Source organism: Ovis aries, chromosome 11 (assembly GCF_016772045.2).
Source record: "Ovis aries strain OAR_USU_Benz2616 breed Rambouillet chromosome 11, ARS-UI_Ramb_v3.0, whole genome shotgun sequence".
Lineage (NCBI taxonomy): Eukaryota > Metazoa > Chordata > Mammalia > Artiodactyla > Bovidae > Ovis > Ovis aries.
In genome coordinates this window covers 52,341,663-52,364,959 of record NC_056064.1, presented here as the reverse complement: position 1 = coordinate 52,364,959, position 23,297 = coordinate 52,341,663, and the positions used below count along the sequence as shown (strand labels likewise).

The 23,297-nt window shown below is 52.9% G+C and overlaps 1 protein-coding gene across 4 annotated transcripts in view; it reads right to left on the bottom strand.

The window, feature by feature from the left end:
* Positions 1 to 23,297, bottom strand: part of RBFOX3 (RNA binding fox-1 homolog 3) — a 434,098-nt gene that overhangs the window by 306,262 nt on the left and 104,539 nt on the right. For all 4 annotated transcript variants that reach the window (XM_060395813.1, XM_027974221.3, XM_027974223.3 and 1 more), the window contains exon 2: positions 16,854 to 16,997. The gene's annotated coding sequence lies outside the window, so the exon portion shown is untranslated. The remainder of the gene's footprint in view (positions 1 to 16,853; positions 16,998 to 23,297) is intronic.

Sequence of the window (23,297 nt, the reverse complement as noted above, 5' to 3'; positions counted from 1 at the left end):
CGTCCAGATAACTTACTGGTTATGCTCATTACTTCTCTCCCTTTTCCAGAATGCACGTTCTGTGAAGGCAGAGATTTCTGCCTCCTTATCCATGGGTGGGTCCCAAGCTCCTAGAAGGGTCCCCACCACATGGAGGCTCATCAGTAATCAAAGATGAGGGGATGGCATCTGAGCCCGAAACCCAGCTCCACCAATTACCAGCTGTGTGACTGGGTGAGTTCCCAGACCTCTCTGAACCACAGGGCACAAATCCTAGCAAAACTGCCCATGATGCTGCTACAAGGAGTCAATGATTAGAGAGGCAGATAAGGAGTCCGGTGCACAGTAAGCCCTCAAACATTAGAATCGGAGTCAGAAATGGAGTCACTTGAAAATGGATTAACAGCGGTTCTCAGCCAGGGGCCACTCTGACCCCTAATCCAGGGGCCACGTCTGGAGACAGTGTTGTCCCACCCAGTGGGAGAGGCACCATGGTACCTCATGGGTGGCGGTGGGGGAGGCAAGAGAGGCTGCTCAACATCCTACGGTCGCCAGGACAGCCCCCACTACAGAGCTTCCCCCGGCCCCATGTCAATAGCGCGTCCAAGTCCAAAACGGTTTCTGGAATGGAAGCAGCAGGATATCAGTGCAGAGTGAAAGCAGACACAGAGTGATATACGTAGCGGGTGGGGATCGTGGCAGGAGGCTATGTTTCTAAGGTGAGCCTGAGACATGCCCCACCAGCTGCCATCTTGAAAACTCCCACAGAGATTCTCCAGCCTGTGTGTAGGGGTCGTCTAACCTCCACTTCTTCTGGAGGGACTCAGCCATACCCACCGCCAGATGGAGGGAAGAAGGCAGGGAGAAGTCTCTCCTTATTTTCCTACTGCTTCCACCATCTCCACCCCCACCAACATCATCACTGCCATCCCACCACCATCAGTAGCACCAAATTTTTCATAGAGCTGCTCTACAAAAACTAAGTCCTCCTGGGTTTAACCCTGAGGCCCCTGCAGCCACCCATTGCAGGAACTTTACTGCAGCTTCACTGGACCCAGACCAGGAAATCCAGACAGGGATGTGGCAGGAGGGCTCGCCACCCCTCTGCTCTGCAGCGGGGTCTCTGCAAGACGGCAACACATCACGAAACCTTCACTTCCCCTTCGCCATCACGGAAACCAGTGTGCTTCCTCTCCTCCAAAGCGTTTCCAAAGCAGTGGACAAATTACCAGGGAAATGTTAGCGGCCGCCTGGAGAAGAAGGGAGCCAGCCTGCCCGACGCGTCAGGCCCTGGAGCCCACCGACGTGGGGAAGATGCCCACCAAGACCCAGCATGAGCCCAGGAGAAGGGGCACACCTAAGCCTGGCAGAGCGGGGACCGTGGCCCTCAGCAGGAGCTGCGGGGCACCGGGCCCCCAGTTAGAGCCCGGTACATCTGTCAGGCGGCTGGAAGACAGGCAACAGATCCCCCGTAGACATCTGCCTGCAGGAGGAGCTGTTCCCATGCAGACGTTGGAGGTGGGGCCACGCAAGCTGGTTACTTTGCTCAGGGAGGAGGAGGAAGGGATGAAGGGAAGGAGGCAACTCTTTTTATAGCAAGCAAACAAACAAACTGTTTTGCTTCAAGAAGCCAAAAAAGAGAGAGAGAAAAAAAAAATCAGAGAGAATGTTTCTGGAAGAGCACTAAGATCCATTTTGGTTAGAGTTAGAGGCGAGGAGGGCTAGGAGCCAGGCACACTGATGCTGGGGTCTGCCCTGGTCCCCAGAACAGCTGAGCACAAGGCAGGCCAGAGTCAGTTGGCTCCCAGCCTGCCCTGTGTGTGACTCACCCCTACAGCTCACAGAATCCTGAGGAGTGGGGGATTGCTACCCCAAGTTCACAGGTGAAGAGCAGGGGGCTCAGCCATGCTGAGGCTACCGGGTAAGAGAGAGGGAAAAACTAGGTGTGGCCCAGCCCCGAGCCCCTCCCCAACCACCCATCCACCCACCACTGACTAACGACTGACCGTGCTTCCCTGGGGACCCCAGGGTCTCTGGTTCCTGAGCAAGCCGAGAAAGGAGCCCTCCCTGACGTTCCTCTCCTTCATCCTCCTTCCCCATCACCTCCACCCTCTGAACCAAGAACTGATTCAACGCACCACGGCGAGGCATCTCAAGGCTGGCCCCCACCCCCCAGACACAGGGTGCCCTCCCTTCCCCCCTCCCTTTGTTCTGGCCATGCAGACACTGGAGCTGCTCGTCAGGGAGAGCGCTCCATCCCATAATAAACAGCATGAACTATTTATAACCCTGAAAACATCTTTATTATTATTTCTCTTCCCTCCAGAAACAATCTCGCGCGACTCTGCCCAGCGCACACGGCGAGGACGGCAGGGCCGCGGGCCGGGCGCTTCCTCTGGCCCTGCCCGCCCGGCGAGCAGATGGCGGCGTGGGCGTTAGGTACCAGCCTCCTGGCAGTCCGAACATCTGTTCCCGTTAGAAAATGCTAATTGCCATCAATCAGGACAGCACCTACCCACATTTACATGCAAGCACACACACACACCACACACACCACACACACACACACACACACACGCAAAAATACATCTAAATTTCTCCAAACACAACACTCCCTGCATGATAAATAGGAAGTCGGTGCCTTTGCCAGGCAGAGGCCAGCACCTTTCTGGAGGCTCCATCTGAGCCGCATGGCCTCTCTGGGACCCCCGGGACCCACAGCCAGGAAGGAGGTTAAGGAGTCCTTCAGTGGACACCAGGGCTCCCCCAGCCTCTCATCCACACATCTGGGAGTGGACACGGGGTCACTGGCTCTGTGCAGCAAGGATTAGGTTGCCTGGACAGAATGCCTGCAGACACCAGACATTTCTTTGAGCTCTCCTTCTCCATTTGCGGGGGGGTGGTGCATCTGCACAGGCGACCTCTCTCCGAGCAAAGGTTTTGGGTGCCCCACACTCCCAGGAACAACTCAGCTACATCTTTCAGCCAAGAAGCCTGCCCCACTTCCAAACCTGGAGAGTGGTTCAGAAGGCTCCCTGCAGAGACGCTCTACGGTACATTCATGGCCCAGAGGCTGGCCTCCTCTGTGGGTGTGTATTGTGGCCCATGATGCTGGGACCAGCTTTTCCTGCCCTCAGGTGTCAGACTAGACCTCCCCCTGGTGCCCAGTCTCCATCCCCCAACCTGCTGTCCTGGGCTTCACTTGCCCATAGACCGGTTTGATTGACATGTCCCCAAACCGCAGTGATCTCAAATAGTCCTAGGGGCCAGGGGGCACGGTGCTTCCTACCACAAAGCCTCGTCCTCCCAAAGGATCACAGACCCAGGCTGCTCCCCAAGTGGGAGGGCAGGTCACAGCGATCCAAGATCCTGTCAACAGCAACTCTCAGCCGAAGAGTGAAATCCGAGGGCCCCACTGCTTCCAGAAGGTGGCTTGGAGTATCAGCCTGTTATATAAGGAGAAATGTGTATTTTCCTGAGACTCCTCCCCTCTCCACACACACCCCCCGCCTCTATACACACCCTGAAGAGAGCAAGCAAATTTGCTTTTTTTCCTCCTGAGTAGCAGGTGTTGCTGTGGGATACAGGGACTTGTTTGAGTGGTCAGTTCAGATGACTGAAGGGGGGTGTGTGTGTCCGATGAGTGTGGCCCAGGCTCCTCTCACCTGGGGATCAGATGGGAAGAAGGGCTCTGCCCACCGCTGGCAGTGACCTCCATCAGTGTAGCATCATTGTTGCCTCTGACCCCAGCCTGGGGCTGCCCTTACTCCCATGGTGATGGGGGGAAGCATGTGGCTACCCGAAATGGTTAGGAGAGGCCGGCGGGTCATGTTTCCCCATCTGCTTACTCTAGTGCCCCAAAGTAGGAAATTTCTGGTGAGGGCAGAAAATAAAGAACTGGGGTGGGGGTGGGGGAGAGGAGGAAGGAGGGAAAGGGCAGAAAACCTTACAGACGCTCCAAACACCTTTTCAATTGTCCTTCCTTTAGGAAGGGCCTGTGAGCACACATAGGTGGCTTAGCCACGGCCACAAGATATCCGTGGAGCGTGTTCCTTTGGACACTGGTGCCCAGGACTCCTGTCCCCACTTCCTGCCCTGCCGGCCCAAAATAGCAAGGTTTTTAAAAATCCATGAACTTCTACCCCTGACGGCTCCTCGTCTGCCAAGGTGGGCAGTGAGACCTGTGTGCACCGGTCCACTGAGCTACACTCCACTGGCCCCATGGCCCGAGATCGTCAGCATCAAGGGGAATGTTACCCCTGACATGTTTCATGCCAGTTCCGGGAGCTGTATGCAGTGTTTCAGGCTCCACTTTCACTGGGCTTGTCCTTGTCTCTGTTAAGAATCCTGTGTTTCTCTCCATTGAGCACTCTGTGAGTACCTGGGGTAGAGACCTTGCGCAGGGTCCCCAGGAAGCGTCTTCCTTTTCATACTAGGCCCCTCCCTGCATGTTCCTCCAGCCTCTGATTTCTCCTCAGCTCCTGCGAGCGTGGCCTGACTCCCCTCTTGGGATCCCGGACTTGGGCCCCGGAGGGGGTCATTTTTCAAGCACCAGGGAGGATCGTGCCACCTCCCTGCCTAGTGCCTACAGCTTCCCCCACAGCACCTCTCAGTCTGCGTCCCCTCCCTGTGGAGACACAGGGTGCCCCCTGGACAGGTGCCCTGGGGGACACTGGGGATGCAAGGACCATGACCACACCAAACCTGGGCACTAAGTCCAGACACAGGAGCCCTCATCCGGCCCAGTTTCTTAACCCCAACTCGGGACATCCGGGCCTGGGTCATCCTCTGTTGGTGGGAGATGCCGTGTGCGGCGGAGCTTTCCTGGCCTCCAGCCGCAAGATGCTGGCAGCATCTCCCAGTCGTGACAATCAAAAAGGTCTCCAGATGTGGCACAGTGGGCCCCTGCTGAGCCCAGGGCTCTAACCAGAAAGCGGGCCCCTGCTGAGCCCAGGGCTCTAACCAGAAAGCCTCAAGATGACAGTCATAACCCTAGGCCCGGAGGAGGAGCTGGATGTTTACCAGCTGTGAGGCTGGGCAGGACAGGGAGGATAAGAACCAAGAGGCAGCATGTGGGCGGGACGGTGAGGAGGGAGGGAGGGGCCAGACGGGACGGAACAGGGCAGGGGCTGGATGTTGACGGCCGTGGATGTCACAGCCAGATGCCACGTGTCATGCGTCAGTCCTGATCATCATTCCAGGAGGCTCCTCGGGCACATTTCCACATTTCCCTTCCGCCTTCTGCCTGGCCTTCCTCAGCCTCCCACCCCACGCCCATGCTTATTTCCTGCCTCACAGCTTTCCTAGTTGGCTGAGGCCTGAGAGGTGATAGAGAACCCACTTAAGCATGAAAGACAGCAGGGCAAGGAAACACTCCCACCTTATAAGATCAAAAGAGGACAAACCTTAAAAATAAACTTTGCAATAATAATAATAAGCAATGATTTCCAGAGAGGAGGTAGGTGGGAAGATACGGACGGACAATGATAGGTAATGGATATACACATAGATGGACAATAGATACATGGGTGGATGGATAAATACATGCATGATTGATAAATAGATATATTGCTCGTTGGAAGGAAAATTATGACAAGCCTAGACAGCATATTGAAGAGCAGAGGTATCGCTTTGCTGATAAAGACTCCTATAGTCAAAGCTATGGTTTTTCCAGTAGTCACGTATAGATGTGTGTGTTGATTCATAAAGAAGGTTGAGCATCGAAGAATTGATGCTCTCGGATTGTGAGGCTGGAGAAGACTCTTGAGAATCACTTGGACCACCAGGAGATCAAACCAGTCAATCCTAAAGGAAATCAACCTTGAATATTCATTGGAAGCACTGATGCTGCTGCTTGCCCTCCCGAGATCTCTGCTGCAAGCGTAGGTTTTTGGGTCTGATTCTCTCCCAAGCACACTAGTGGCTGCATAGAATCTGTCACATTGGACATCCCCTCACATCCACAGCTGAACACAGCTGGATCTGTGACCTCAGGAAGCAGATTCCTTTCCAGGGCCCAGACCGAAATGGTGGGACTGCAGCAGGGAGACATAATGTAAGGCAAGGAAGGGTGCATGTCAGGGGAAGGGCAGTTTGCTGAGCCAGGGTAGAAGATGTGAAGCAGGGAAAGACAGAGCCAGGGTCCTCTGCTTACTGAGTGCACTTCCAGAGCTGGGCTCCTCCCACAGAAAGACACATCTCACAGAGTGCTCTGAGGATGTAATAAGAGCCCAGCGTGAGAATTTCACACACGTATGGAGGTTCTCCGCTGACCACAGGCTGTCTGTTTTGTCACTCCTTGTACCATCCTATGCTTAGCTTGGGACCTACAGCGGCAGGTCGTTTTCTGCCCTTGATGTGCTCCAAAAATGTCGGAGAATGAATACGTACACATTTGGATTTCATCCTAACTATGGATGTCACTTGCAATGCAGGAGACCCAGGTCTGATTCCTGGGCCAGGAAGATCCCCTGGGGAAGGGAATGGCAACCCACTCCAGTTTTCTTGCCTGGGGAATTCCACGGACAGAGAAGTCTGGCGGGCTACAGTCTATGGGGTCACAGAGAGTCAGACACGGCTAAGCAACTAACACACACATGGATGTCACCAGCTGGAGACATCACTCCACCTCCAATGGCCAACAGGCGTATCTCTGAGACATCACCCCACCCACACAGAGAAGAAAGAGTGGAGATTATTACCAGAAATTGGCAGGCTGGTGGGGGTGGAGTATCTTCACTCAACAGCTCATCTCTAGGCCAGCAGGCCCACTATATGAAATGTCATAGCATCGTATGAAGGGTCTCATCCAATTTCACAGATGATGGCATTAAAATACATCTAATCCAATCCACCCCCTCCCAGTACACATGTGCATCTCATGTTAGAAACCCTCTCCCCACATCCTCACCAAGCTTCTCAAACCAGAGACCTACCCCTAACCACCCCCTTAAGCCACTTAAGGAATCATGGTGATGAGACAGGGTCGCTGAATAAGTATGCACAGCATTTCTAAAGCGTTTCAGCCGAAGTATTTTGGAGAAATGGTACTGTTAGGTTACAACAAGCAAGAGCATATTGTGCACGAGATGGAAGATCTACATGAATTTTTAAGATAACAAATAAGACATCAAAGAAATGTCAGGTTTCCTTGGACCTCTTCTGGCAACAGACATCCAGTCTCTCAGGAGTGCAGGTTTAATATTCCTGTCCTTTTGGAGTCTTCAGAGGAAAAATTCACACCTCTAGTGAAATGCTGTGTGCCCTCTATCATCCAAGACAAGCCATTTAATCTCCCTTTTCCAGAGCATGTGTTCAGGTGCGTGCTCTACCTCTGGGATGTCCTCTCATGTTAAAGAAATTATAACCAGGCCTTCCTTTAGACTCAGAAAAGGAGAAAAATTCACTCAAATTAATTTCTCCATAGAAGATAAAATAAGGCTTGTATCTGCCTCAGCGAAAATGCCTCAGCCTTCCCAGCTGCCAGTGGAGGTGAGTGTTGGGTCCATGCATGCCTTGTTCTAGAGGCTGGTACAATGAGTCGTCTCCCACTGGAGTGGCCTGCCAGGTATCTGAGCTCCTGGAAAGTGGGGTCAGAGTGAAATGCTCCATGTATGCCCTGGGGACTGAGAGCAAAGCATTTTTGCAAAGAATGTATGGGGCTATGTGAAGTACTAAATAACTAAAAAATCATTTTGCTCTTGCCTTGCAAATTTTTGGGGGGCAGAATGGTCTAGAACAGTGACCAATCCAATGACATTCTGGCTCACAAACGAGAGAAAACATTCAAAGGCCACCTCAGGTCATGTCAGGCACAGGTGACATTTGTCCTGGTTGTCCAGGTTACCTAGCACTCGGGTGTACAGGCATCTGTTTCCTTAACTGCAAACAGCACAACAGATATTAAGATACACAAACCTACAGCTTCTCAACCAAATACACTGTAGAGAGGATAATCGTGATCTGAAAATTCTTCCCAGTGACAACACGCCTTACTCGGTAAATGCTGTTGAGTGAGTAATGTGCTCCCATCCCCTTGACAGGGTCTACGACGGAGCAGATTACTCCTACATTACACCTGGGGTGACCAGTGAGTCAACGCTTCCCAGGGGGAAGGGAGAGTGTTTCAAGGGCATTTAGATCAAGACATTCTGTGAAGTCTTTTAGGGAAACCTACTAGGTGTGAGGCTGTGGGAAGCACACAGAAGCAACAGAAGCCTGCGCCCTTAAGAAACCCAAGAGAGAAACAGAAAAGTAAATATCGTATACTAATGTATGTATACAGAATCTAGAAAGATGGTACTGAAGAACTTATTTGCAGGGAAGCGGCAGAGAAGGCAATGGCAACCCACTCCAGTACTCTTGCCTGGAAAAATCCCATGGACAAAGGAGTCTGGTAGGCTGCAGTCCATTTGGTCACTAAGAGTTGGGCACGACTGCGTGACTTCACTTTCACTTTCCACCTTCATGCATCGGGGAAGGAAACGGCAACCCACTCCAGTGTTCTTGCCTGGAGAATCCCAGGGACAGAGGAGCCTAGTGGGCTGACGTCTATGGGGTCGCACAGAGTTGGGCACAACTGAAGCGACTTAGCAGCAGTAGCAGCAGCAGAGAAACCAACATAGAGAACAGACTTAAGCCATGGGGAGAGGGGAGGAGGGGGTGAGATGTATGGACAGAGTAACATGGAAACTTGCTTTACCATATGTAAAATAGATAGCCAATGGGAACTTGCTGCCTGTCTCAGGAAACTCAAACAGGGGCTCTATCAACCTAGAGGAGTGGGATGGGGAGGGAGCTGGAAGGGAGGTTCAAAAGGGAGGGGATATAGTATACCTATGGCTGATTCATGTTGAGGTTTGACAGAAAAAAAACAACAACAAAATTCTGTAAAGCAATTATACTTCAATTAAAAAATAAATCAATTAAAAAAAAAAAAAAGAGGGAGGGACCCAAGAGGAACTTCCATGGACAGAGAATGTAGAAAGGCAGCCACAGTGTCTGTTTCATGTACCTTCCGGCTGCCCTCTGTGGACATGGATGGATGGAACCAGAGGGCAGACAGCAGAGAGGGGCAGGGCCTGGGTCATACCAACTTGGCCTCCATCCTGGTATCATCCCCCAAAACCTGGAATGATGGATGCCTGCTGGGATCTTGCCAACCAAACCACAGTGGCCATGCTGTTTTGGGGGAGGTGAGTGTCATCCTTGAAAAAAAACTTGTTATTTTGAAATAATTTAAGACTCGAAGAAACTGCAAAAATAGTGCCGAGAATTCTCACATCCCCTTCTGTTATGGGCTGACTTGTGTCCCCTCCAAATTCATTAAGTTGAAGCCCTAACCCCAGTACCTCTGAGTATGACTGTATTTAGAGAGAGTTTTAAAGGGTCATTGACTCTATGCTTGCTCAGTCATGTCCAACTCTTTTGAGACCCTGTGGACTGTAGCCCAGGATCCTCTGTCCATAGGATTTCTCAGGCAAGAATACTGGAATGGGTTGCCATTTCCTCCTCCAGCGGATCTTCCTGACCCAGGCATCGAACCCACGTCTCTTGCATCTCCTGCAGTGCAGATGGATTCTTTACCACTGTGCCACTTGAGAAGCCCGTAAGTTTAAATGCAGTCATACGAGTGGGCCTTAATCCAATCTGACTGTGTCCATGCAAGAAGAGGAGGTTAGGACCCGGACACACAGAGGGACAACCATGTGAGGATGCAGAAAAAGATGGCCATCTCCAGGCCAAGGAAAGAGGCCTCCAAAGAAACCAACCCTGTTCACACCTTGACCTTAGACGGACTTCCAGCCTCCAGAACTGTGAGAAAGAAAATTCCTGTTCACCATCCAGTCTGGGCGCTCTGTCACGGCAGCCCAAGTAAACGAATGTTCCTTCACACATGACCACATTCCCAAACCAGGTCAACCACGGAGCTTATTCAAACTTCACCCGTTTTGTGATCTGACTCTGTATCCTCTGTATCTGGGCTTCTCAAACTATCTGTGGCCAAGGTCTCACTCTTTGCAAATCTACCTTTATTTATTTGTGGATCTACATTTCTTTTTAAGCTACAAGCCTGGGATTATTGGAAAAGTGGGATAAAAAGACTTAAAAAATACAAAGCCTGATTTCTTATTATTAGATTCAGTGGACACAAAAGTAGACAGAAAATTGCCCTTTCACTTTGACAGTGAAAGGTTCTAAGTGAACACTCTCGACTTCTGTCCCCATCTTGCTGGAATCAGAGCAGCAGCTCACAGGTGGGCACTGGCTCTGATTTGGTTCGTGGGCTTCCCAAGTGGCGCAGTGGTGAAGAATCCCCCTGCCAGTGCAGGAGATGTAAGAGGTGCAGGTTCAACCCCTGGGTTGGGAAGATCCCCTGGAATAGGAAATGACAACCCATTCCAGTATTCTTGCCTGGAAAATTCCACAGACAGAGGAGCCTGGCGGGCTACAGTCCATGGGGTCAAAGAGAGTCAGACGCAACTGAGCGACTGAGCATGCACGCACAATTGGGATCATAGGGATTTGGGTCCTGAACCGGGGTTGTCACCAGGCAGCGGCTGTGGGTTCAAATTCTGGACAGCCCTATGCTAACCATTCCTGTATGGCTCTGTTTCCTCAGGAGACCTAGCTTAGAGGGTTATTGTGAGGATTAACAGAGATGACGCATGTCAATCTAGAGATGAGAACCTTGGATAAGATACCTGCAAACACAGGTCACCCCAGCTTATCAGCTGGACCAGTCTCCAAGCTCTACGTCCGGCTTTAGAGACTCCAGGCCCACGGATGTCTCCCACAAGAGGTTGTGTTATGAGGGTGTTGTTTGATCTTCACTGAACTTGGGTTTGTCATCTGACTGCTTCCAGGTCCTTCCGGAACGCTGGCATCCTGGTGAACCCCCACTGGTAGCTGCAGGAGGGCCCACCCTGCGAGCTTCCTACAGTTCCAGCCGTTACTCAGCCACACTCAGCGACACAAGGTCACTCAAAAACACCATCTGTCCATGTGCCACCTCCTCTCCCACCTCAAAGAAAAAAGAGAAAAATGATTCTATTCTGCCTCCATGTTTTCTCCCCTACACACAGAGACACAAGCACCACTGAAGTTAAGCTTGTCTCAACCTCTACTTCTAAATTAATTTTTCTTCCTGAGGCATTTGCTGACACTCCCTTTCTGTTCTTTGCCCTTCAGAACACAGATGTCTTTGAAAGCACCAGGCCTGGGAATACTTAATGGATCCTTGCAAATCGGATAAAAAAAAAAAAAATTTTCTCCCAATCCATAAAAATCCCTGCTCGTCAGTTTGCCCTTTGAGTGGAGTTCACCATCAGCCCATGTGTCGACACAGAACAAAGTGAGGGGTCTATGGGATCCGATGCAAGGGCCTAACCCAGGCGCCTGCCTGGCAGTGGAACCAGGAAGCAGACAACAACTCCTGGGTGCGGCTGGCTCACAAACCCTCATGGCCCCCAGCAGCCCATTTTGAATCTAGAATCAGCGGGTTTGTATAAACCCATGTAGAACTTCTCAGGCCTCTCTGCCCAGGACTTCACCTGTAAGTCCCAACTTCTTCACTGGGACTGAATGTGACAAGTGCACCCGTGTGTCAGCATGGCACACTGAGTGTGACACTCGTCCCTCTCTCCCCTCCATGTACCTGCCTGCTGCTGTCAATGGTGATAGTCATTTACAGCCCTGTGACTGATGGCCCATAATCTCGCAGGAAATGCACCATGTGCACACGAGGAGGACTGGAAGTCCCAGGAGGCCACCTCACCCACCCTGGACTTTCGTATCTGCAGACTTCAGTGCAGCGGGTACCAGGCTGTTTTCAGCCTCAACTCCTCCTTGTCCCCGGGTGTGTTCTTTCCTCTCTCTACCAAACTCCTCCAGCTCTGGAGTCTCACTCCCACGTGTCATCCTCTGGGCTCTCCAGGCTTCAGACCCCCAGAGCCCCTAAGTGCCTGACGGCCTCCTTTCCCCAAGACCTCTCTCCCTCACCTTGCCAAGCCCGGCTCCACCTTCCTCTTGCAATCTCTTCCTTCAGGCCTCCGGAGCCTCTAAGAAGACCTTCACCGGCCAGGCTCTGAAATAGCTCCCAAGACATGTGGCAAAGACTGCTCACTTTCAGGGTTAGATCTGGGGTCTGTCTTTCTCCTGCTTGGTTTGTTCTTAAGACCAGTCTTAACAGTGGGATTGGTGGCAAGTGGGTGACATGGAAAGGATCTCAGGCAAAAGCTCCTGGCACTGCAGCTGCCTCTTGAATGACAGACAACCTATGAGCTTGGGCTGGGGTTTTCAAGAAGTCCCTCTTACAGCTTGAGGCTGCTGGCCTTCAGTTCTTAATTGGCTCATGGGTACATTCTTATCATTGTCTTTAAAATGAACCAATGACAGCACTTCTGGGGGGAAGGAACAAGTAGAAAAGGTGTCTAGGCTCACCGTCCTCCCCAGTAGTCTTAGAGGATACAGTAGGTGGAATGGTGTCCCCCAAAAAGGATATCTGGAAATCCTATCCTCAAATATCTGTGACAATGACCTTATTTGGACTTACGGTCTTTGTGAATGTGATCAAGTTAAGATGAGGTCCTCCTTGAGTGCAGGGGGTGGTGGGGGCAGGTTGAGGGGTGCTATTAAAAAGCGAGGGAAAATGTGGGCACACGTATACAGACACAGAGGAGCGCACTGTGTCAAGAGACAGGCAGACGCCGAGGGGAGAAGCCATGCAGCGAGGCAGAGGCTGGAACAAACGTGTCTGCCAGCCAAGCAACACCGAGACAGGCAGCGAGCACAGAATCTGGAGAGAGAACGGGCCCTGCTGGCACCTTGATTGCAGACCTCCAGCCCCAGGGCTGTGAGAGAATAAATCTCTGTTGTCTTAAGGCTGCTGGTTTGTGGTCCTTTGTTGCGGCGGCCCCAGGACCCTCCCACCTAGCGTCTGAATCAGGAGCCCCCCTCTGGGTTCCCCATCCTAAAACCCTGGGTTCTAGGAGCCACTGCTGACGCCTGCCACTCCTCTCAGACTATTTCCATTTGGGGAGCGGCCAGCAGTGTTTCCCTTCCAGCCTCTGAGCTGAAGCTACATCTGGAAACTCTTCTCACCCTTAATTGTTCTTAATGCTTTAACACACTGAGTGACTAATGGGCTCTAATTGGACAGCTCCGGCGCAAAGGGGGTGCTCTGACAGGGCCCTCTGCCACCCGCCCAGCCTCCTGGGCTGCTCACTCCCAGAGTTCAGAGGTCACCAACCAAAAATATCAGCCCACCCCTACCAACAAGCAGTTTCATCCTTCAATCAGCAAAACACGAGGCACAGAAAAGGATATCGGAAAAGTCCAAAGCAGATGGGACAAAATATCACTGGTGCCACCGAGGTTTGTGATCTGCCCGGGACAGACAGAGAGGTTCTTGGAGGCAAGTGTGTTTGTCATTCATTCGTGTCCAACTCTCTGAGACCCCCTGGACTATAGCCTGCAGGCTCCTCTGTCCATGGGATTCTCCAGGCAAGAATACCAGAGTGGGCAGCCATTCCCTTCTCCAGGGGATTTTCCTGATCCAGGGGTTGAACCTAGGTCTCCTGCATTGCAGGCAGATTCTTTACCGTTTGAGCCACCAGGGAAGCTCTTGGAAGGAAACCCAGCACTAGTCAATTAGGTGAATGTTTAAGAGCCTGGAAGAGTCCAGCCACAGAGAAACAGGGTCCAGGCCTTCCTCATGTAATTAGAGGAGAGGAAAGGGGACAGAGAGAGAGAGAGAATGACTACAAGGAGAGGGTTCCAGACTCCTCCCCCTCCCTCATGGGCATATCCGCAGAACTTGTTCTTACCGTGAAGGTTCAGAAGCAAGGATTAAAGCTGATCTCAGTACCCTCCCAAATCTTCTTTTCCAAAATACATTTGGCAATAGAAGAGCAACCACCAGTGTTTCTAGGAAGATTTGTCTTTCCAAAGGCTGGCTTCAGCTAAAGTCTTCGAATTAAAATATCAGGCGTGAGAAGCAAATAAAAGGTGATTCTGCAAGAAGGGAAAAACCCCAGCCTCATCGTTCAGGTGGGTATTACCTGTTCCACCCAGCAGCCACCAGGGCTTCCTCATGCATGGCAGGAATGTATTAACTGCAAGTGTCAGAGAAACATCCCATTAGCTTCTGGTGTAACTAGATAAAGTCACGCTCTCCGTCTCCCCACCACCGGGGAGACATTTACCTCGATGCTCCAGAAAGCTCCGTGTGCATTAATATTGCTGATGCGGGCAGCCTTTGCTGCAGCTTGGCCCCCCGAGGGTGCCATGTGATGGATTCCAGTTTAACAGCTTTTAAAAACAAGCCGACAAGAGATGAGCGTGATGGATGATGCAGGAAGCACGCTCATTCGGGAATGATTTATGGGAAGTCGCATGTTGCCCCTCAGGGGTCCATCCCCTAGGGTGGGGGCCGGGGGTAGACAGACGAGTTCTAATGTTGTGGGTGGGGAACAACAGCCCAGACTGCCAGCTGCACAGCCACGGCACACCCACACCTGACCCAAGAAGAGTGTGGCAGCCCCTGATGCGGTCACACACTGTCCCCTGTGCTGGAAAAGGTGCCACTGGCCCAACCCAAAGCCACTCTTTCTCAGATGAGAAGAGTAAACCCTGGTGTGGACACTTCCCTGTCCCCTGCAGGTTTTAGGAGCACCTCTCAAGAGGCTAGAGGTCAGACTTTGTTCATCTCCAGAACAAAGAGGTTCCCCCATCCCAGAAAACATCTGGAGAAGAAACAGCCTGCTGTGCCCTCTCAGCACCAAGCTTCGGAAGGAGTCAGACCGTCCAATGAGAGTGAAGACAGGGAAGGGAGAGAGAAAGGGGAGGGTCACGAGCAGAAAAGCAGGTGACGCCCGGCGAGTGTCTGTTCCCAACGCGGACAGGCGGGTTCCCTCCCTGTTGATCTGGAGGACCCATCTGCCCCAGCCTGTGCCCCTGCATGTAAGAGACAAATCTCACTTTGCGGCAGATTCACATCCACCCATGTTTTCAATAAGGACTCAGAATTTACTATACAGTAAAATCCAAATCAAATCCTTATTTAAAGGATGAGCCTCCGGGTGGGTTATAATTTATGGGACCCTTTCCAAGGCAGAAGAAGGGAGCCAGGGATGGAACGATGGCTAGGAAGGAAACAGCTTTCCCTCTGTGCCCTGGGCTGACCCTTTCTGCCCCTACTTGACCTCGAGGCTCCATCGAGGACACATCTGCAGTGACCAGGAGATACACGTGCAGTCTCGCACGCCACTGGGAGTGGAACAGCCTGCTCACCCGAGCGAAGGCTCTTCCCTGTAGCCTCTCCATCACTGATCCTGGAGCACCACTGGGGAGCACTTTCTCTAGGAGACCTTCCGCTGTGAAAGGGCATGGAAGATGTATATTTGCAGGGGCTCCATAGGCCCTGTGTTGGCATCCGCTATTCCCCAAACCTCCCTCTCCCGGGTCGACTGTTCTCCAAAACGTCTGCTCCTGCTGCTCATGACTAAGTCATGGATGAGGGGGCCGCTGGGAGGGAGGAGCCAGTTGGGATGCCTGCTGCCCTACCCTTTATTTTCTTTCTGGACCTCAGCTCTGGATGTACGGGCACACCCAGATAGTAGGTTTGGCAGCCCCCTCTGAAGCCTGCATCTGGATCCCATTGGGAAAAGCAGGGGGCGCCACGACTGGGTGGCAGGGTGTCTGCAGGGGGTCAGCAGCCAGCACCCTGATCACTGATGGATGTGCTTGGCCCTCTCCCGTCAAGAGGCCCACCCCCCGACCTGGAGGTGATCAGAAGGTGATACAGAGCCCAGTTCCCTCTGCAGGCCTCATGCTACTCAGGGTGAACAGGACACCAGGGTCTTCTCTTTGATGCCTCTCTTCCCTGGACTTCACCCCAATGGAAGGGAGAAGAGCCTTGATGCGCATTTCCTGTTTCCCAAAAGCAAGCACACCTTCAGAAGCCACAAAGGGGCCAGAAACGGCGTGTGCGCCCAGAAACAGCTCCGGGTGGAAAAGGAGCTTGCGTAGCCAGCCCACCCAGCCCCAGATGACCGGACCAGCCATCGGGATCGGCCGGTCCCTTGCTTTCAACTTCCACGACACCAAGCACTTACTGTTTTAGGAGAACACTGGTTCTCAAACCCACAGAAAGGCGAGGCAGCTGGGCCCTGCAACCCCCTTCACGGAGGCAGCAAGAATTCTCTTCCAAAGATTCACGGAAAGCACAGCACTTCGAGTACTGCAAGTTGTTCTAGCAAATTATCGAAACTGAGGCAGTTGCGGGAACCTGTGAATTCGCAACCACTTGGTCAGAAGTGCAAATGTCCTTCAGACCTGCAGCTAAAAGTAGGGCGGTCTTGCGGGGGACAGGCCCTAAGCCCGTGAGGCCTGCCGATAACTCCAGGGTTGAAGCACAGTCCAGCCACTGGGGGAGGGAGCAGGGCAATTACGAGCTCCCTCTAGAGCCAGGTGAAGGCATCGGATCCCATCCCTGGGCCACAGGGGAAGGTGCACGGAACCAAGCAAGGGAGGGTCAGACCCCCACCTTGGCCACCGTGGCATTTCGTGCTGACACTAGACGGTGGACCGAGCGCCCTGTCCACCCTCCTTCCTGGAACAACCACTCCCCGCCAGGCTGATGGATTTCAGCAGCCACTCCTTACAAAATCCCACCCAAGGCATTCCTGCAGTCCTGCGATTCTCCCCGTCCTTCTCCCTGAAGACACGAAGACCCCGCAACCTGCAGACTGGAGCCAGCAGAAGAAGGTCCCTGTCATTCCCCCATGTAAAATAAAATCTCCTCATTAAGATGTGTTTCCATCACAAATGCAGACTCCGAGGACGGGTGTGGTGGTGGGCAGGCGCGGCCTTACCTGGAGTGGCGGGTGAGGTGGTTCTGAGGCAGCAGGGAGGCCCCCCTGGTGTTCTTTCTGGGGCTCTCCTTGGGATGGAGGGTTACTGGGGAGGAGCGAGTATCAGCAGGAAAATCTTCAGAGTCTCAGAGGCAGCTTTCCAACCTGAAGGAAAAAAAAAAGGAAAAATGTAAATGCCTTTGAAGCCAACATCCCTTTTCTTAATATATAAAACAAACACTGGTGTTAATAAACAAAAGAAGAGAGAGCAGCTTCGAAGCCAATTTGTTGCCACCAGGGATCACACCCCCAGGGACTCAGGGGAACCTTGTGAAAAGCAAATCATTAGAGCCGGACTGCTGCCCAGGGTGGGACATCCTCTGCAGCTCGCCCAGCTCTCTTGCGGTGGAGCCCTGCCCCCTACCCCTCCGTGATTGTCTGGCCCCACTGTGCCCATCTCACCCTGCTTTGTCTCTCATCCCCCCCTGCTCTCACTCCCCGCCTCACCCAGGTCAGATTCCAGGACCCATGGCCACACCACCTCTGACAACTGCCTTGTCCTTCTCATTCTAACAGATTCCCTTGGTGGCTTCACTCTCCTGATGCGTCCCCCCAACTGTGTCCTATTTCACTGGGAGGCAATACCCAGATTTGCTACAATGGCCTGCAAACCAGGTCAGTCCAGGTTTGGGGAGTTTGAAGCTTACGCGGTTTGGGGGGTGAGTGTGCCCTTTTCTAAGAAAATGAGTCAAGATTGTGGATGCAAAAGTTAAGGTGCAGGGTCTTACCCGAGGCTCCACAGGTGCATAGGGCAGGTCGCTCAGTCTTCTCAGACTCTTTGGGACCCCATGGACTGTATAGTCCATGGAATTCTCCAGGCCAGAATACTGGAGTAGGAAGTCTTTCCCTTCTCCAGGGGATCTTCCCAACCCAGGGATCGAACCCAGGTCTCCCACATTGCCAGCAGATTCTTTACCAGTTGAGCCACAAGAGAAGCCCAAGAATATTGGAGTGGGTAGCCTATCCCTTCTCCAGCAGATCTTCCTGACCCAGGAATCGAACCAGGGTCTCCTGCATTGCAGGCCGATTCTCTACCAGCTGAGCTATCAGGGAAGCCCTATGGGTGCATCCCTTCATAGTAAATCCTCCTCTACCCACAGGACCCTTGGTACTGCAGCCTCCTGCTGTACCACTGGCCCCTCCCCCTACCATGCCCACTCCCTGCCTCCCCCACCCTCTGCAGTCCCCAGGCCTCCCAGCTGTGCCTCCGGACCTAAGCATGCCTCCTCCCCCTCCCCTGCCCCCACCCCATATCACACCTCTCTACCAGCTGTTACATGGACTGCACTCCCCTACCTAAGTTGGGGTTTGCCCCCACGAGGGATTCCATTGCAAGACACTTTTCCAGAGAGGTCATCTGGAAACCAAACACCTTACCAGAAATAACCACCATCCCCTTGGTACTCCTTTCTCCTTTTCCCCATGAATTTTCCCAGTAATTATTGAATCTGCTGTTACAGAGATGCACTTGTTGCCAGTGGTCTTTCTTTCCTCCTCCTTCAACCCAGAATGCCAGCTTCTGGGGCAGACACTTGATCTGTTTTATTCAATATATCTCCAGTGCCTGGAACACGCCTAGCACATAGCTGGAGCTCACTCAGTATTCATCGAGCAAGTGAATAAACAACCCCCAACTTTTTTTCTCGTTTCACACTCCTAGATTTACTTAGAACAGTGTCTCATAGTAGTCTTTAGAGCAGGAGTTCCCAGGAAAACAGAAGGGATCTGGTTGTTTGTGTTTATTTTGTTGATGGTGGCTGGTTAGGTTTTGTAGAGGGTAGGAGGCACCTGGGCCTTGGAAGTCTTTTCTTTGCTTAATTTATCTCACACCAGTGAGTATGCCATTAGGCAGAAAGGACACATAAAGGGGATCCATTTAGGGGATCCATCCTGATCAGTCCAGAAGGACTGGCTCTAGGGAGGGCTTGTGAGGTCTTGTTGGCCAGGGGATGGTTCAGCTCTGCCCCCCACCCATTGGCATGTCCCCAGAAATCTCACAACAGAGCTTTGAAACATAATAAAGAAAAAATTGTCAGTTTTTTCCTTTTCTTAAAATCCAGTTACTAAAGAGAGAGGTGGGCCCCATCCCAAATGTCAGGGCCAACCTCACAGAGTGCTGCCAACTGCAGAGAAACGCGTGGGCACATCCCCTTTTCAGTGGCCATTCGTGCCAGGCACGGAGCCAGGACCTGAGCATGGGAGGGGCCGGGAACAGCCCTGAGCTCCACAGGCCATTTTTCAAGGGGAGAGATAAAAGTGCATGATCTGATTCTCCCAGGTCAGTGGGCTACATGCAAGGAGATGGATGGCTGGGGGAGAGGTGCTGGGGAGAAAAGGGGCTCAACTGGGAGTGGAGGGAGCCCACATGCAGGCAGCTCCAGGTAGTGACCCCAGCTGCTGCGGCAAGAAGGCAGGTAGGCCGGCTTCTCATATAATAAACGCTTGATTCTCAGCAGCCAGTACAAAAGGCAAGGGCCGGCGTTCCTTTTCCACCAGACCTGCTGGATTGGGAGCAAGACGGGGCTGTGGATGCAGCCCGGCCAGGCCCATGCCCCGTGCCCCTGCTACCTAAATCCGGGAAAGAAAGCGATAAAGGGAAGGGCACAGAGAGAGGGAGGACAGAGCAGCAAGAATCCAAGGGACGTCCCCAAACTCCTCCAGTCACCAGCGCCTGGATTGCCATGTCCGATCCTCCAATCTGGGCCGCCTTCTCCAGGGTCAAAGTCATGTCCCCCACCTGCCCATCACCCGACTCTGCCCCCCACACAGTGCCTGCTGAGACAGACTGGAGGGGGCCCCCTCCCAGCTCCGTGTGTTTTCCTCCACCCGAGCTGGATGGGAGATTATCTAACAGCTTGTCCCTGACTGTAGCGGCACATTTTCCCTCACTCCTCAGTAGAAAACACCATCCATCACACACGGCACAGAAGCCAAGCCCACAGTTTTGGGGCCCACAGGGCCCACCCAGGTAGAGAGCTCTGGCTCCCGGGCTGCAGAGGAAGGAATCGGTCTCTTCCTGCCCACGGAGCCCAGCGGCGGTGGTTGGGCAGGGGAGGTAAAGGCCGAGCAGTGAAGTCACCAGGATGCCTCTCTCAAGGCCCACACGATTGGCTCAGTTGATACGGCAAAAAGCGAAGAGGCCAAGCTGTCCAGGGCGGGGCCCAGGGTCAAGGCCACAGCCTGTCATATCGGACTCTGGACTCTGAGGCAAAAGAGTTGGACTGGCTGCAGGAGGGAGCTGAATCTTCCTCTTTCTTGGAATTACATTTCTTGTGCCCCCACCATGTGCCACGCTCAGTGCCAGGCACCTGTGGTTCCAGCCTCTGCCAGGGCACACCCTGTGTAGGAGGCAGGCAGGGGCCTCCAGCTGCTGCCCTGCAACCTGCCAGGCCTCCTCACCCCCCACCACTGCAGGGAGGGAGGGGGTGTGGGGCCCTCTGAGGCCCCACCCCCCACACCCCCTGCAGAACCCCAGGGTCACTGGGGCACAAGGGTTTACTGTTGGCCAGGACTCTTCCTTGCCCCCTCTACCTGCTTCGGGATCCACACTCCTGGCATTAGTGATGGGGGTTTTCAAAATAATTTGGGGATCGACACAGGCCTATTTCCTGGGAAACCTGGAGATATGATATAGAAAAGGCCTTGGATCTGGAAAGTACCAGGCATGGTCCTGCCAAGGGTGCGGGGCAGGCAGCCTGGGCAGGAGGGAAGGCTGAGTCTGAGAGGACAGTAAAGAGCCCATTCCCACTGCCAGCCACCCCCCACCCCGACCACCACCACATCTCAGCTGTGGCCTGGCTCTCCCAGGCCTGTGCCCCAGTCTGACCACTCCAGCCCACTGTGGCTGCTGAGCCAGCCGGACCCTAACCCCCAGCTCTGCTCCCAACGTGGCTGGAGGCTGGGGGCTGCCTTTGGCACTCCAGCCCCAAAAGGCTTCCTGTTGGATTCTTGCCACTGGGGAGAAAAGATGGAAAAATAAACACCTGGACTTCCAGAAAGTGTCTTCTGCAAAAAAATAAGGCAATACAGAAAGGGGCCCAGGCCCCATTGGAGGCTCCTTCTAGAAGAGACTGCATGGATGACAAGGTCCTCTGGCCACCCTCAGACTCCAGCCCTCCAGACGAGCAGCTACACAGCCTCCAGCTCTGCCAGGGACCGGGCAGTCTCCCCTCCGTTCCTTTCTGAGGCCTCCTGTTCTCTGCCCTCCACCCTCTGTGGGGCTGGACACTGTCCTGAGGGGCTGAGCAGGGGTGTCAGTCTGGGAGGGAGGGGGCTGAAGGGAGTGAGGAGGTGGGGAGAGATGAAAGGACTGGAGGATGGAGGAAGGGAGAGGCAACGGAGAGGGAAGAAGGGTTGAACCATCGTCGTTGAAGTAGGACTGAACCGAGTCCTGCGAGGGCAGACTGGTGTTGACCTATGCTCACCATGGCTCCTGGCACCCGGCCCAGGGCTGCACACAGTAGGCGCTTGGCCAATATTTGTTAAGTGAACGGTGAAAAGAAGAAGGGAGGCGCGTCTGGGTGGGCAGTGTGCACACGAGTAACGTTTCTCATTAAAATTCCCAGCCAACCTGAAAACCGACACGTGGAATTAACTGTTCTTAATTATTGCCTGTCAGCGGGATGGTCTCTGACTCCCAGAGGTAGAATGACCTTCACGTTCTGCACAGCAAAGCCGACAATCCAGGCCCACCCAAGACCCCTCAGGCTCACAGCTTCCTGCAGAGAAAGGTCCAACAGCCAAGCAGATACTCTGGATTTGCTTCCAAATCTTCAAGAGAAAGGTTCACTGGGACTTCAGGGCCCAAGGACAGGTTGGCGAGAGAACAGTCCTTTGTAATGTACAAGTTACCCGAGGAAGAGGCTTTATTCACAGGGCTCAGGTGGAGGCAACCCAGAGAAGCAGAGACAGCGGGTGAGCTAACATGGAGCCCTCCCTGGAGCGCCCTCACTGGGCCGCCTGCCAGCACACAGCACCACTGGGCGTCGGGGTGTGGACAACGGCGCCTCCTCTGGGCAGATGTGGTCCTGCAAGTGCAGCCCTTCATCTGCTCTGGACAAGGCACAGGGCACCTGCCCCATGACAGACTGGGTGACTTTTCTGCAACCTCTGGGGCATCGGGGCAGGAAGAACTTGAAGCATGTTCTCCTCCAGCTAGCCCCATCTCTGACACGCTGTGTGACCCAGGACAAGCAGAACTAACAGCCCTGACCCTTTGCCCCTTTGACTCGTCCGAAGAGCCTCCTGTGTGTAGACGCACGCCAGAGATTGGGATGCTCCATGAGGCATGGCGTCTGGAACGTCACCTGATCGGCTCCTTCCAGAAGCACAGGGGTAATGCATTCAGAAGGCTTTGCACTAAATCAGAGGCATTTTCTCCTAATGCTTCAAGGAGCCAAATGAGCTCTCAGGGCCCCCAGAGCCACAGGCCTCTTCATAAAGGTCAGCCATGAACACCAGGAGCCACCTAAGGCAGTCGAGGAGGGGGCAGGATGGAGTAAAGGGGACTCCATTGGTAATAGCGAAGATTTTCCCACAGGACTCTGAAATCTTCAGAAATCAAGTTTTGGGGATTTTGTTGTACCTTGTTTGGTTGTTTCAATGAGGACACTAATACTGCCAGAGATGTGCCAGCCTCCTTGTGCGGCTTCCCACAGGGACTCCAGAAATGGAAGCTGAAAAATCCCAGAGGACTCAACAGACACATCTTAGAAATGGGCCTTTCTCCCCAAACCACACATTCCTGCTGCATCTCATTGCACAGGAGGGAGGCCTTTAGTTCTCTGGTTTGGTGTGGTAGAAAGTAAAAGAAGTTCAGAGTGGTGGCATAGATTTGCCATAGAAACAGAGAAATAGCCTGGTGGTTACCAGAGGCAGAGGACTGGGGCGGGTGGGGGGAATGGTGAAGGTAGTGAGTAGGGACAAACTTCCAGTTAGAACATGAACACATTTGGGGGCATAACACTGCATGGTGACAGTGCTACGAAGGGAAAGTGAAAGTCACTCAGTTGTGCCTGACTCTTCGAGACCCCATGGACTGTAGCCTGCCAGTCTCCTCTGTCCATGAAATTCTCCAAGCCAGAATTCTGGAGTGGGTAGCTGTTCCCCTCCCCAGGGGACCTTCCCAACTCAGGGATTGAACCCAGGTCTCCTGCACTGCAGGTATGTTCTTGAACGTTGCCAAGAGTAGATCTTAAAAGTTCTCATCACAAGAAAAAAAATGTAACTATGTGAGGGTGATGGATATTACTAGGCTAATTATGGTGATCACTTTGCAATAAATACAAATATCAAATTATTATGTTGTACATCTTAAACAATGTTATATGTCAATTACATCTCAATAAAACTGAGAAAAAATTCAGAATAATGGCAGGGATTCGGTATTCAATTTTAAAAACTATC